The following is a 14,088-nucleotide window of genomic DNA, read 5'->3' on the forward strand; positions in this document are numbered from 1 at the left end:
CCAGAGTATCATTCTCCTTATTTGGTCTGGGTTTACTCCTGGTTTTGGCCTCTTCCAACATTTTGCACGGCTGTAGGGGGTAAGAGGGGGAAGGGATGGAGAGAGGAAGAAGCTAGTCATGAGGCTCCAGCCATCAAAAGTGTGGGGCAGGCTTGATGGACCAACTAAATCCACCGCTCCCCAAACAATGCTGTGATTCAGACTCTCACGGTAAGATGCAAATGTAACTGGTACAGAGGATAGCAACTCTACTGGTCCTAAATCTACAGATTATGAGGAAAGACTAGAGGAACAAGGGAGACAATGGTGTAGTGATAATATCACTAGACTAGTACTCTGGAGCCCAGGCTAATGTTCCGAGAACATGGGTTCACAGCAGCTGGTGGAGTTTAAATGCCATTAATAAAATCTGGAATTAAAAGCTTGTCTCAGTCCATGAAATCATTATTGATCGTCATAAAAACCCATCTGGATCACTAATATCTCCTGAGGGAAGGAAATCCTGCTCTGGTTGACATGTGACTCCAGACCCACAGAAATGTGGTTGACTCTTAACCACCCTCTGAAATGGCTGAGCAAGCCACTCAGTTCATGGGCAATTAGGGATGGGCAACAAATACCGGCCTTGCCATTGATGCCCTCATCCTATGACCGAATAAATTTGTAAAAACTCGTGGTTTGCAGACTAGAATGGGGAACCTAATTAATCATTTAAACGTTCAATGGTATTGTTAAGGCAAATACAGAATAATCCTTCAAAATAAGAAAAGTACTTCAAAATAAGCCCCAAAAAAGGACCAGAAGATATATATCAGAATAAACAAAAAGGAGTATATTTCAAACAAATATCAGGATAGACTACTTTATTCAAAGAGATATAATTGTTTGGGCTATCGATAACTCCGGCACGCAGTGATACCATGATGCATTTCAGGGACTTCAGCATTTTAACTGGAGAAAGGAGGCAGTGAAACTTAAGGATGCACCGGGTTAAAGAGCTCAAGTGGCAAAAACGATGAGAGGCATTTAAGTTGGGAAATACTACAGGTCAAGAAAATTCCAATACAACTCGTTATTTTGCGGATAACCTGTCCTGTTGTCTCGGTACAGTCTTAAAATACCATAACTGTAAAGTAATAACCATCAGGAAAGTTTGAACAGGCTGGGACTCTTTCCTCTAGTAAAGAGAAAGCTGAGGGCTGACCCGATAGAGGCTTTTAAAATTATGAAGGGGTTTTGATAGGGCAGAAAGAAAGAAAATGGTTTCAGTTTTGGGGAGAGTCCCAAACTAGGGGGTCATAAAAAAATAAGACAGAGGCTCACTAATAAATCCAATGAATAAACCAGGAGAAACATCTTTACCCAAAATGTTGAACCTGCTACCAATATCATAGAAGCTTCTGAGGTAAGCTCCTAGATAAGCCTAGGAGAGAGAAAGGAATAGAAGGATACACAAAATAGGGTGAGAGGAAGCCCATGTGGAACATAAACACTGGGGCCACTAGCCTGTTTCTGCACTGAAAGTACTGTGTAATTCTACATGAGAGTCTGTTTGGGTTTTTATTTATATTTGTTCATGGGATGTGGGCATTGCTTGGCTAGGCCAGTATTTATTGCCCATCCCTAACTGCCCTTGAGAAAGGTGGTGTTGAGCTGCTTTCTTGAACCGCTGCAGTTTGTGTGTAAGTGCTGGTGGGGTCATTCACTTTTGTAATCGGCAGATGTGATCCCATGGGTTTTAATTCTATTTGGAGTTTACTTTTCAGGTAAGAGAGTTCCTCTGTACAAATCAGAACTACTGCTGTGCATGATCTAACCATTCCATTCTGTTATCTTATTATATTACATTCACTAAGGAATTGAAACAAATTATTATACTTACTGAAGAGTGAAGCTGAATCATCTTGACCGTCCCTTCTTTAAATGCATCAACACTGTCCACAGCTGTACTTCCTCCATCATTCACAGTCTTTCACACTCCTTGAGTCCTGAGGATGGTTAGACACTAGGAGGGATGATCAGTAACACATTAAGTCACTAAGATCGCCGATTCCACCTCCGTATCATCCAACTTCATCCCTGTCTCAGCTCATTTACTGCCGAAACCCTCATCCATGCCTTGAATATTCCAAAACACTCATGGTTGGCCTCCCACATTCTACCCTCTGCGAACGTTGTCTTTATTCATTCATGGAATGTGGGCATCGCTGGCTAGGCCAGCATTTATTGCCTATCCCGAGTTGCCCTTCAGAAGGTGGTGGTGAGCTGCCTTCTTGAACCGCTGCAGTCCATGTGGTGTAGGTACACCCACAGTGCTGTTAGGGAGGGAGTTCCAGGATTTTGATCCAGAGACAGTGAAGGAACAGCGATATATTTCCAAGTCAGGATGGTGAATGGCTTGGAGGGGAACTTCCAGGTGGTGATGTTCCCATCTATTTGCTGCCCTTGTCCTTCTAGGTGGTAGCGGTCATGGGTTTGGAAGCTGCTGTCGAAGGAGACTTGGTGAGTTGCTGCAGTGCATCTTGTAGATGGTACACACTGCTGCTACTGTGCGCCAGTGGTGCAGGGAGGGAACGTTGAACATGAAGTAATTCATTCAAAACTCTGCTGCCTGTGTCCTTACTTGCACCAAGCCCATTCACCCATAACCCATATACTCGCTGACATACACTGGCTACCAGTCAAGCGATGTCTCAACTTTAAAATTCTCATCTTTATTTTCAAATCTATCTCTGGCTTCACCCCTCTCTATCTCTATCACCTCCTCCAGCTGCACAGTCCTCCGAAATATCTGCACTGCTCGAATTCTGGCCTCTTACATGACCTTGATTTTTATTGTTCCACCATTGTTAGCTGTGCCTTCTGTTGCCTAGGCCTGAACTCTGAAATTCCTTCTCCTTCACAACAGGAGACTGAGATGGTGGTGTAGTGGTATTGTCACTGGACTAGTAATCCAGTGATCTGGAGACCTGGGTTTGAATCCCACCACAGCAGATAGTGAAATTTGAGTTTCAACTTATTGAGTTCAATAAACTTCTGGAATTAAAAGTCTAATGATGGCCATTAGATCCCCCTTTAGGGAATGAAATCTGCCATCCTTTCTGGTCTGGTCTACATGCAACTCCAGACCAGACCAGCAGCAATGTGGTTGACTCTTAAATGCCCTAGCAAGCCACTCAGTTATGCTAAAAGGCCTAAAAGGAATGGAACTGGAAATGAGAAAGGCAAACCCAGCCTTGTCGACCCTACAAAGTCCTCCTTACTAACATCTAGGGGCTTGTGCCAAAATTGGGTGAGCTGTCTCACAGACGAGTCAAGCAACAGCCTGACATTGTCTGTATGGTATGATTCCGTGGGTATGACTATGTTCCAGACACCACCATCGCCAGACAGCAGAGGTGTCATAGAGGTTTCGGCCCATCAAGTCTGCACCGGTCAAACTAGTACCTAATTATTCTAATCCCATTTTCCAGCACTAGGCTGGCATTGCAAGTGCACATCCAAATACTTCTTAAATGTTATGAGGGTTTCTGCCTTTCAGGCAGAGTTCCAGATTCCTACCACCCTCTGGGTAAAAAAAAATTCTTCCTCACATCCCCTCTAAATCTATGCCCCCTGGTTATTGATCCCTCCACCAAGGGGAAAAGTTCCTTCCTGTCTGCCCTATATATGTCCCTCATAATTTTATACACCTCAATCATGTCCCCCCCTCAATCTCCTCTGCTCCAGGGAAAATAACCCCAATCTATCCAATCTCTCCTCATAACTAAAACTCTCCAGCTCAGGCAACGTTCTGGGAAATCTCCTCCGCACTAGTGTAATCACATCCTTCCTATAATGCGGATTCCAGAACTGCATGCAATACTCTAGCTGTGGCCTAACCAGCGTTTTATACAGTTCCAGCATAACCTCCCTATTCTTATATTCTATGCCTCAGCTAATAAAGGTAAGTATCCCATATGCCTTTTTAACCACCTTATCTACCCGTCCTGCTACCTTACGGGATGGGTGGACATGCACACCAAGGTCCGTCTGATCCACGGTACTTCCCAGGGTCCTACCATCCATTGTGTATTCCTGTGCCTTGTTTGTCCTGACCAAGTGCATCACCTCACACTTATCTGGATTAAATTCCATTTGCCACTGATCAGCCCATCTGACCAGCCCGTCTATATCCTCCTGTATTCCAAGGCTATCCTCCTCACTATTTACCACCTCACCAATTTTCATGTCATCTGCGAAGTTACTGATCAAACCTCCTACATTCAAGTCTAAATCATTTATATATGCCACAAACAGCAAGGGACCCAAAACCGATCCCTGTGGAACCCCACTGGACACAGGCATCCAGTCACAAAAACACCCCTCAAACACCCTCTGCTTCCTGCCACTCAGCCAATTCTGGATCCAATTTGCCAAATTGCCTTGGATCCCATGGGCTCTTACCTTCATTATCAGTCTCCCATGCAGGATCTTATCAAAAACCTTGCTGAAGTCCAAGTAGACTACGTCAAATGCATTGCCCTCATCTACACCCCTGGTCATGTCTTCAAAAAATTAAATCAAATTGGTCAGACATGACCTCCCCTTAACAAAACCATGCTGACTGTCCTTGATTAATCCCTGCCTCTCCAAGTGTAGATTAATTCTGTCCCTCAGAACTGTTTCCAATAGTGTCCCCACCACTGAGGTTAGACTGACTGGCCTATAGCTCCCTGGTTTATCCCTTCCTCCCTTCTTGAATAATGGTACCACATTGGCTGTCCTCCAGTCCTCTGGCACCTCTCCTGTGGCCAGAGAGGTATTGAAAATTATTGCCAGTGCCCCTGCTATCTCCTCCCTTGCCTGGGATACATTTCATCCGGGTCTGGAGATTTATCTACTTTTAAGCCTGCCAGACCACTTAGAACCTCCTCCCTTTCTGTGTTAATTTCTTTACTTATATCAGAGTCCTTCTGCCTGATTTCGATACCCACGTTGTCCCTCTCACTTGTGAACACTGACACCAAGTATCCATTCAGAACCCTGACTACGTCTTCCGGCTCCACACACAAATTACCACTATGGTCCTTAATGGGCCCTGCTCTTTCCCTAGTTATCCTCTTACTCTTAATGTACTTGTCAAATAACTTTGGATTTTCCTTTATTTTACCTGCCAATGTTTCCTCATGCCCCCTTTTTGCTCTCCTAATTTCTTTTTTAAGTTCCCCCCCTACACATTCTATGTTCCTCCAGGGCTTCTGCTGTTTTGAGCTCTCGGTATCTGCTGTAAGCCTCCCTTTTTCTCTTTATCCAATCCTGGATATCCCTCAACATCCAGGGTTCCTTGGATTTGGTCCCACCCTATGTCTTTACTGGAATATGTTGGCCTTGTGCTCTCCCTATTTCCTTCCTGAATGAGTCCCACTGTTCTGATGCAGATTTACCTAAAAGTAGCTGCTCCCAGTCCACTCTGGCCAAATCATATCTGATCTTATTAAAATCAGCCTTCCCCCAAATTAGAACTCTGATTTCTGGCCCACCCTTGTCCTTTTCCATAACAACCTTGAATCTAACAGAGATATGATCACTATCTGCAAAATGCTCCCCCACTGATACCTCTACCACTTGCCCGGCTTTTCATTCCCTAAAATTAAATCCATGACCGCCCCCTCTCTTGTAGGATCTTCTACGTACTGGCTTAAAAACTCTCGTGGATGCATTTTAAGAATTTCGCTCCCTCCAAACCTATCACGCTATGACTAACCCAATTAATGGTGGGGAAGTTGAAATCCCCCACTATTACTACCCTGTTATTTTTACATTTCTCTGAAATTTGCCTACATATCTGCTCTTCTATTTCTCTTTGACTGTTTGGGGGCCTTTAGTACACTCCCAGCAATGTGATTGCTCCTTTTTTGTTCTTCAGTTCTACCCATATGACTTCATTTGAAGATCCTTCTAAGACGTCATCCCTCCTTAATGCTGTAACTGATTCCTTGAGCAATATTGTGACACCCCCTCCTCTTGTACTTCCTTCCCTGTCTCGCCTGAAGATCCTATGTCCTGGAATATTGAGCCGCCAATCCTGCCGCTCTTGCAACCATGTCACTGTGACAGCAATGACATCATACTTCCATGTGTTAATTTGTGCCCTCAACTCATCTACCTTATTCGGCAGACTCCTTGCATTAAAATAAATACCATCCAACCTTGCCAAACTCCCTTGTGGGTCTATAATTTCTATGCCTCCCAGACTCACCTGCTCTCTCTTCCAATTTTGACTGTGCATCTCCCCCTGCTGAACCTCCTCTCAGGATCTCATCCCCATGCCAAGTTAGTTTAACCCTCAACAGCACTAGCAAACCTCCCCGCAAGGATGTTGGTCCCATTCCAATTCAGGTACAACCCGCCTGCCTTGTACAGGACCCACCGCCCCAAGAAACGGTCCCAATGTCTCAGAAATCTAAAGCCCTCTCTCCTGCACCATCTCTCCAGCCACACATTCATCTGGACTAACCTCCTATTTCTATACTGACTACCGTGTGGCACCGGAAGTAATCTAGAGATTACTACCTTTGAGGTCCTGTTTTTTAATCTGCTTCCTAAATTCTGCTTACAGGACCTCATCCCTCTTTCTACCTATGTCGTTGGTACCAATATATACCACGATCTCTGTCTGTTTGCCCTTCCCCTTTAGAGATGGTGACACAGTGATCTATATTCGGGAGTCCCCAACATCAACTCTGGACCCCATGAAGTCTCATGGAATCAGGCCAAACATGGGCAAGGAAACCTCCTGCTGATTACCAGGTACCATCTCCCCCAGTTGATGAATCGGTGCTCCTCCATGGTAGAACACCACTTGGAAGAAGCACTGAGGGTGACGAGGGTGCAGAATGTACTCTGGATGGGGGACTTCAATGTCCATCAAAAGTGGCTCAGTAGCACCACTACTGACCGAGCTGGCCAAGTCCTAAATGACATAGCTGCTAGACTGGGTCTACAGCAGGTGGTGAGGGAACCAACAAGATGGAAAAACATATTTGACCTCATCCTCACCAACCTGCCTGCCGCAGATGCATCTGCCCACGACAGTACCAGTAGGAGAGATCACTGCACAGTCCTTGTGGAGACAAAGTCCTGTCTTCACATTGAGGCTACCCTCCATTGTATTGTCTGGCACTACCACTGTGCTAAGTGGGATGGATTTCGAACAGATCTAGCAACCCAGGACTGGGCATCTATAAGGTGCTGTGGGCCATCAGCTGCAGCAGAATTGTACTCAACCACAATCTGTAACCTCATGCCCTGGCATATCCCCCACTCTACCAATACCATCAAGCCAGGGGATCAACCCTGGTTCAATGAAGAGAGCAGGAGGACATGCCAGGAGCAGCACCAGACATATCTAAAAATGAGGTGTCTAACTTGTGAAGCTACAACTCAGCGATAGACAGAGCTAAGCAATTTCACAACCAACGGATCAGATCTAAGCTCTGCAGTCCTGCCACATTCAGTCGTAAAAGGTGGTGGATGATTAAACAAATCACTGGAGGAGGAGGCTCCACAAATATCCCCATCCTCAATGATGGGGGAGCCCAGCACATTAGTGCAAAAAATAAGGCTGAAGCATTCGCAACTGTCTTCAGCCAGAAGTAACGAGTGGATGATCCACCTTGGCCTCCTTCGGAGGTCCCCAGCATCACAGATGCCAGTCTTCAGCCAATTAGATTCACTTCACGTGATATCAAGAAATGGCTGAAGGTACTGGATACTGCAAAGGCTATGAAGCCTGACAATATTCCAGCAATATTACTGAAGACTTGTGCTCCAGAACTTGCCACGCCCCTAGCCAAGCTGTTCCAGTACAGCTACAACACTGGCATCTACCCGGCTATGTGGAAAATTGCCCAGGTATGTCCTGTTAAAAAAAGCAGGACAAATCCAACCCGGCCAATTACTGCCCCATCGGTCTACTCTCCATCATCAGTAAAGTGATGGAAAGCGTCAACAGCGCTATCAAATGGCAATTTCTTAGCAATAACCTGCTCACTGATGCTCAGTTTGGGTTCTGCCAGGGCCACTCAGCTCCTGACCTCATTACAGCCTTGGTTCAAACATGGGCAAAAGAGCTGAACTCCAGAGGTCTCTAAATTCACTTGGTTTAGAAAAACTTATTCTTTCCTGTGAGTCAATGCTTTCAGGCAATCCTTGTACAACAGCATTAAAAGCTAGTTTCTTATAGGTGATATGGATGGTTAGGTTATATTGGATTTCGAAAGATTCATAGGACACACTAAGCTTGTCCTTTTACTGCCCTACATTTTTTTTTACATTGGTGACAGGATGTGAGCGTCGCTGGCTAGGTTAGCATTTGTTATCCATCCCTAGATCAGCACCTCATCTTCCGACTAGGCACTCTACAACCTTCCAGACTTACTACTGAGTTCAACAATTTCAGATCATGAACTCTCTCCTCCGTCCCCATCCCCTTTCCGATCCCCCTTTTTCCAATAATTTATAATTTTTTTTTACAACTAATTTTTTCTCTTCCCTCTTATTTTTAAATTTATTTCGATCTATTGTTTCATCTCCACCTTTTAGCCCATTTCGATCCCTTCCCCCCTCCACCCCACCCCCACTAGGGCCATCTGCCACTAACTTGCTTCCCTTAATGTCCCCATTAGCACATCCTTTAGAAAATATCACCACCGTCAACACCCTTTTGTCCTTTAGTCTATGACATCTTTGGCAGTCTCTTCTTGGCCTCCACCTATCACTGGTTCCCTATCGAGCTCTCCTGTCCCAGCCCCTTCTACCAGCTTATATTTCATCTCATTTCTATATGTCTTAGTTCTGATGAAGGGTCATACGGACTCAAAAAGTCAACTGTATCCCTCTCCGCAGATGCTGTCAGACCTGCTGAGTTTTTCCAATGTTCAACATAAACATTTGACCCTGAGCTGTGCTTCCAACTCTATAACCTCTCCATTACCAAGGCTCCCTATTTCTACCTTTGTAACCACTGCTGCTGAATGTCTCATCCATACTTTATTCCAATGCTCTGCTCTCCGATCTCCATAAATTTTAAGTCGATCTGAACCTCTTCTGCCTGCATCCTAACTGGTACCAAGTTCCACTCACCCATCAACTCTCTGCTTGCTGACCTGGTTTACCAATGTCTCAATTTTGTAATCTTCTCATGTTCAAATCCCTCCATGGATTCATCCTTCCACATCTCTGTCTCTCCTCCAGCTCTACAACCATCCAACAATTCTGCATTGCACTGACTTTGGCCTCTTGTGCATCTCAGATTTCAAACTGCCCCACCATCAGCGATCCTGGAGTGAGCTGTCTGCACCCTTAACTCTGGAATTTCCTCCCTAAGTCTATTTTTCTCCCTAGATCCTCCCTTTCCCCACTTGAAGAATTTCCATAAAGCCTCCTGCATTAATCTCACAGTCAAGGTGCTCCTGGGTAACAGCTATCATAATATGATTGAATCTTATGTTCAATTTGAGGAAGAGAAGAGTGGTTCCAAAACTAGTATTTTAAACTTAAGAGCAATTATGAGGGCACGAAAGCAGAACTAGCTAAAGCGAACTGGCAAATGAGGTTAAGGGACAGGTCAATAGAGATTCAGTGACAGACATTTAAAGGGATACTTCAGGATACACAGAATAAATACATTCCAATGAGAAAGAAAAAATCCAAGGGGCAGATCCACCATCCAAGGTTAACTAAAAAAGTTTAAGATAATATCAAGCTTAAAGAAAAAGCATATCATTGTGCAAGGATGGGTGGCAGGTCAGAAGACTGGACAGAATATAAAGAACAGCAAAGAAAGACTAAAAGATTAATAAGGAGGGAAAAATTAGAGCACGAAAGAAGGCTAGTTGGAAATAGTAAAACAGATACTAGGAGTTTCTATTGATATTTAAATAAGAAAAGAGTTAACAAAGTGAGCCTTGGTCCAATAGAAAGTGAGTCTGAGGAATTGATAATGGAAAGTAAGGTGATGGCAGAAGAATTAAATAGGTATTTTGCTTTGGCCTTCCCTCTAGAGGACACAAGTAACATCCCAGAAGTAGCTGTAAATCAGGGAATGAAAGGGAGGGAGGAACTCAAGAAAATTACAACACCAGGGAAGTAGCGCTTAGCAAATTGTTGGGGCTGCAGGCTGACAAGTCCCCAGTCCTGATGGGCTTCATCTTAAGGTCTTGAAAGAAGTGGCTAGGGAGATAGTTGATGTGTTAGTTTTAATTTTCCAAAATTCCCTAGATTCGGGGAAGGTTCCATTAGCTTGGAAAATAGCAAATGTAACTCCTTTATTCAAAAAGGGAGGGAGACAGAAAACAGGAGACGACAGGCCAGTCAGCTTAACACCTGTCATAGTGAAAATATTAGAAGCTATTATTAAAGATGTTAAAGCAGGACACTTAGAAAAATTGAAGGCAATCAGGCAGAGTCAACATGGTTTTGTGAAAGGGAAATCTTGTTTAAGCATTTTATTGAAGTTCTTTGAAGGAGTCACTTGTGCTGTGGATGTATTGTACTTAGGTTTCCAGAAGGCATTTGATAAGGTGCCACATCAAAGGCTATTGTGGAAAATAAAAGCTCATGGTGTAGGAGGTAACTTATTAGTATGGAATCATAGAAATAAAAACATAAAAATAGGAGCAGGAGTAGGTCATTCAGCCCTTCAAGCCTTCTCCGCCAATCAATATGATCATGCTGATCCTCTCAATGCTGTTATGTGGGAAAATGTGAAATTGTTCATTTTGGTAGGAAGAATAAAAAAGAAGCACATTATCTAAATGGTGAGAGATTGCAGATCACTGAGATGCAGAGGGATCTGGGTGTCTTAGTGCATAAATTGCACGTACTGCAAGTAATTAGGAAAGCTAATAGAATGTTATTGTTTATTGTGAGGAGAATTGAATATAAAAGTAGGGAGGTTATGCTTCAGTTGTACAGGATGCTGGTGAGACCACATCTGGAGTACAGTATTGGTCTCCTTATTTAAGGAGGGATGTGAATGCATTAGAAGCAGTTCAGAGAAGGTTTACTATACTAATACCAGGAATGGGTGGGTTGTCTTATGAGGAAAAGCTGGACAGGCTAGATATGTATTCATTGAAGCTTAGAAGAGTAAGAGGCGATTTGATTGAAACCTTTAAGATCCTGAGGGGTACTGACAGGCTGGATGTGGAGAGGATGTTTCCTCTTGTGGGAGAATCTGGAACTAGGGGGTCACAGTTTAAAAACAAGGAGTCACCCATTTAAGACTGAGATGAGGAAAAAATTTTTCTCTCAGAGGAGAGTGAGTCTTTGGAACTCTTCCTCAAAAGGTGGTGGAAGCAGAGTCTTTGAATATTTTTCAGGCAGAGCTAGATAGATTCTTGATTAACAAGGTGGGGGGGGTGTAAAAGGTTATCGGAGGTAGGTGGGAGGTTACGATCAGATCAGCCACAATCATATTGAATGGCGGCGTAGGCTTGGTGGGCCGAGTGGCCTACTCCTACTCCTCCTCCTAATCCGTATGTTCATGTGACCATCTTTCTTAATGTTTCCTTCTTTGGTTTTTGTCTGATTACATTCCCGTGAAGCAACTTGAGATATTTTACTTTGTTAGGCGCTACATAAATGAAAGTTGTTGTTGCTTCATTACACTGCTAACACATTGAAAAGTGAGAGAGATTTTTGACCAAAGCAACACAGGATCACCCTGAAGCCCCCAGTAATTCAAGAACCAGCATAATCAGGGTTCAGCAATTAAGTGAGCCAAGTGAAAGAGAAATACAATTTCTGCTTTATTTGCAAATTTACAAAAAAAGACAAATTTTTGCTCATGTCTTATGTTCTACTTTAGATTTCCATTGAAGCACTTCATGTGGAACTTTGTCAAAACCTTTGCAAAAATTTAAAATAGAGAGCAGCACAAAAATGGTGAGGAGATTTGCTCAGTAATTTCTTCCCTTCTAAATCTAAGGTGCTTTGAAAAAAATTATTAATTCTACACAGGTATTCTTGCTGTCTGTTCCTTCCAATGGTTTACATGATTTGGCTATTACTAGCGTTGGATAACTGGGCCTCTGAAGTGTGGCGCAGTGGGTAGTGACGCTGCCTTCTGAGCCAGAAGATCCAGGTTCAAGTCCCACCCCAGGATTTGATGGCCAAGAGAAGGTGTGTTCATTACACAGCCAAACAGGTTGACTATCAACCTGCAAATCATTCCAACACACTCCAATTGCAGGTGGCAAGAGTGGGAGAGATTCCTGGTCAGCCATGTTGATTGCAGCCTCTACCATCACTATCCATAGCTCCAGAGTACAACATGCATGGAAAAGTGCAGGTTGCCACAGCAACTCAGACCTATCTCTCAGCTCCATTCTGCACTTCAAGCAGCTTTCATAAGTGCCGTTTATCAGGATCCTCACTACCTGCAAGATAAATCTCTGGTCACTTAATTTTGGGAATGCCAGATATGCCAGTGATACCACATCCTGTGAATGAACAATTTTTTTTTTAAAAAGTGTGCTTTTGGACCAAGTGTTTGTCTGAGATACACACACAGCCTGGTGCTGCAGAAGTATGTGTGTGTGTGTGTGTGTATGTATGGGGTGGAGTGTGGAGGTTAGGCAGCAACTGCTTCACAGGTTTTATGTGAAAGGCTACATTTTTCCGGGGAGACAGTCACGTACCTGTGCCATCTGTTGGAATGAGAATTGGAACTAAACACTGCCGAGGACAGTGAAGATCACTGCAGCTTTAAACATTTCTGTCTCTGGCTCCTTCCAAACTGCTTCATTGGGTAGCTAGCTGTGCACATGGTGAGCTGGTGAGACTCTGAAGCACTGCTTTACATGGCATCAACAGCTCGTTAACTTTCCCACAGAGGGTGGCAAGCAGAGAGAAAGAGCCCTGGGATTTAGCTGCGTCGCTTCACTCCCACAGTTGCAGGACATCATAGGCATAAGTAACCCTGAACGCTCCCCATTTTCAACAGAAAGGCTGCCGCTCACTCTGTGCAGTATATGAATGCTGCAGGCCAGTGCCTGGTCCCCTGGCAGTTGCCCTCCTCTGGCCCCTGTATGCAACACTTCCATACCATCAAAGGGGCATTGGCATTCAATCTCTGACTGTCTGATAACTGTTCCGAGGAACCAAAGGCTTGGACCAGCACACAACCGGAGCTTCTGATTAAGCAAACCAATGGCATCCTGCCACAATTGTTCCACTGTTTGGACAGCTAGGGACGAGTCCTGCAGTACAATCTGGAATAAGTATCAGGATTCTTAGTTTCTTGCTGTTTGAGCTAAAATCTTGCTACACAAAGGAAGAAAAGGAAGGCTTGCATTTAAACAGCATCTTTTACAGCCTCAGGATGTCCCAAAGCACTTTACAGTCAATGAAGTACTTTTGAAGTGTAGTGGCTGTTGTAATGTAGGGGGAGACGGTGGCATAGTAGGATTGTCACTGGGCTCGTACTCCAGATACCCAGAGTAACGCTCGGGGAACCGGGGTTCAAATCCCACCACAGTGAAATTTAAATTCAGTAAAAATCTGAAATCAATGCTGATTGACATAAAAACCCATCTGGGAATCAAGGAATTCACTAATGAAGGAAATCTGCCATCCTTACCTGATCTGGCCTACATGTGCCCTCTGAACAAAGAAAATTAGGGATGGGGCAATAAATGCTGGCATAGCCAGTGATGTCCACATCTCATGAACCAAAAATGAAAGTAACACAGCAAGGTCCTCACAAACAGCAATGTGATAAAGACCAGATAATCTGTTTTATTGCTGAAAAGAGGGAATTCTTGCTGCGGTTTTTCATCTTGCAACAATCAGTACAAACGTGTCCAAATTTCAAACAAGTTTGTAATTGGCGTGGGACTTGAATCCATAACCTTCCGAGGCGAGAGTGCCACGCACTGGGATTCGGCTGACACTGGCCACAAAGGAGAGTTGCCGCACTTCTTCCTGCAGAGGAAGACGAAGAGAGGAAGGAGGAACCAGAAGATGCAGAGGAAGAGCAAGAGCTGTCAGAGTACTGTGGCAGCAAATCATTGAAGCAACATCGTCCTGAATCACCCCTCC

At 44.1% G+C, this 14,088-nt stretch overlaps 1 protein-coding gene across 2 annotated transcripts in view; it reads right to left on the reverse strand.

Moving 5' to 3' along the window:
* Positions 1-14,088, reverse strand: part of l3mbtl2 (L3MBTL histone methyl-lysine binding protein 2) — a 181,256-nt gene that overhangs the window by 34,596 nt on the left and 132,572 nt on the right. For both annotated transcript variants that reach the window (XM_041177803.1, XM_041177802.1), the window contains exon 22: positions 1,883-2,005. The gene's annotated coding sequence lies outside the window, so the exon portion shown is untranslated. The remainder of the gene's footprint in view (positions 1-1,882; positions 2,006-14,088) is intronic.

The sequence above is a fragment of the Carcharodon carcharias genome, chromosome 31 (assembly GCF_017639515.1).
Source record: "Carcharodon carcharias isolate sCarCar2 chromosome 31, sCarCar2.pri, whole genome shotgun sequence".
NCBI classification, from domain to species: Eukaryota; Metazoa; Chordata; class Chondrichthyes; order Lamniformes; family Lamnidae; genus Carcharodon; species Carcharodon carcharias.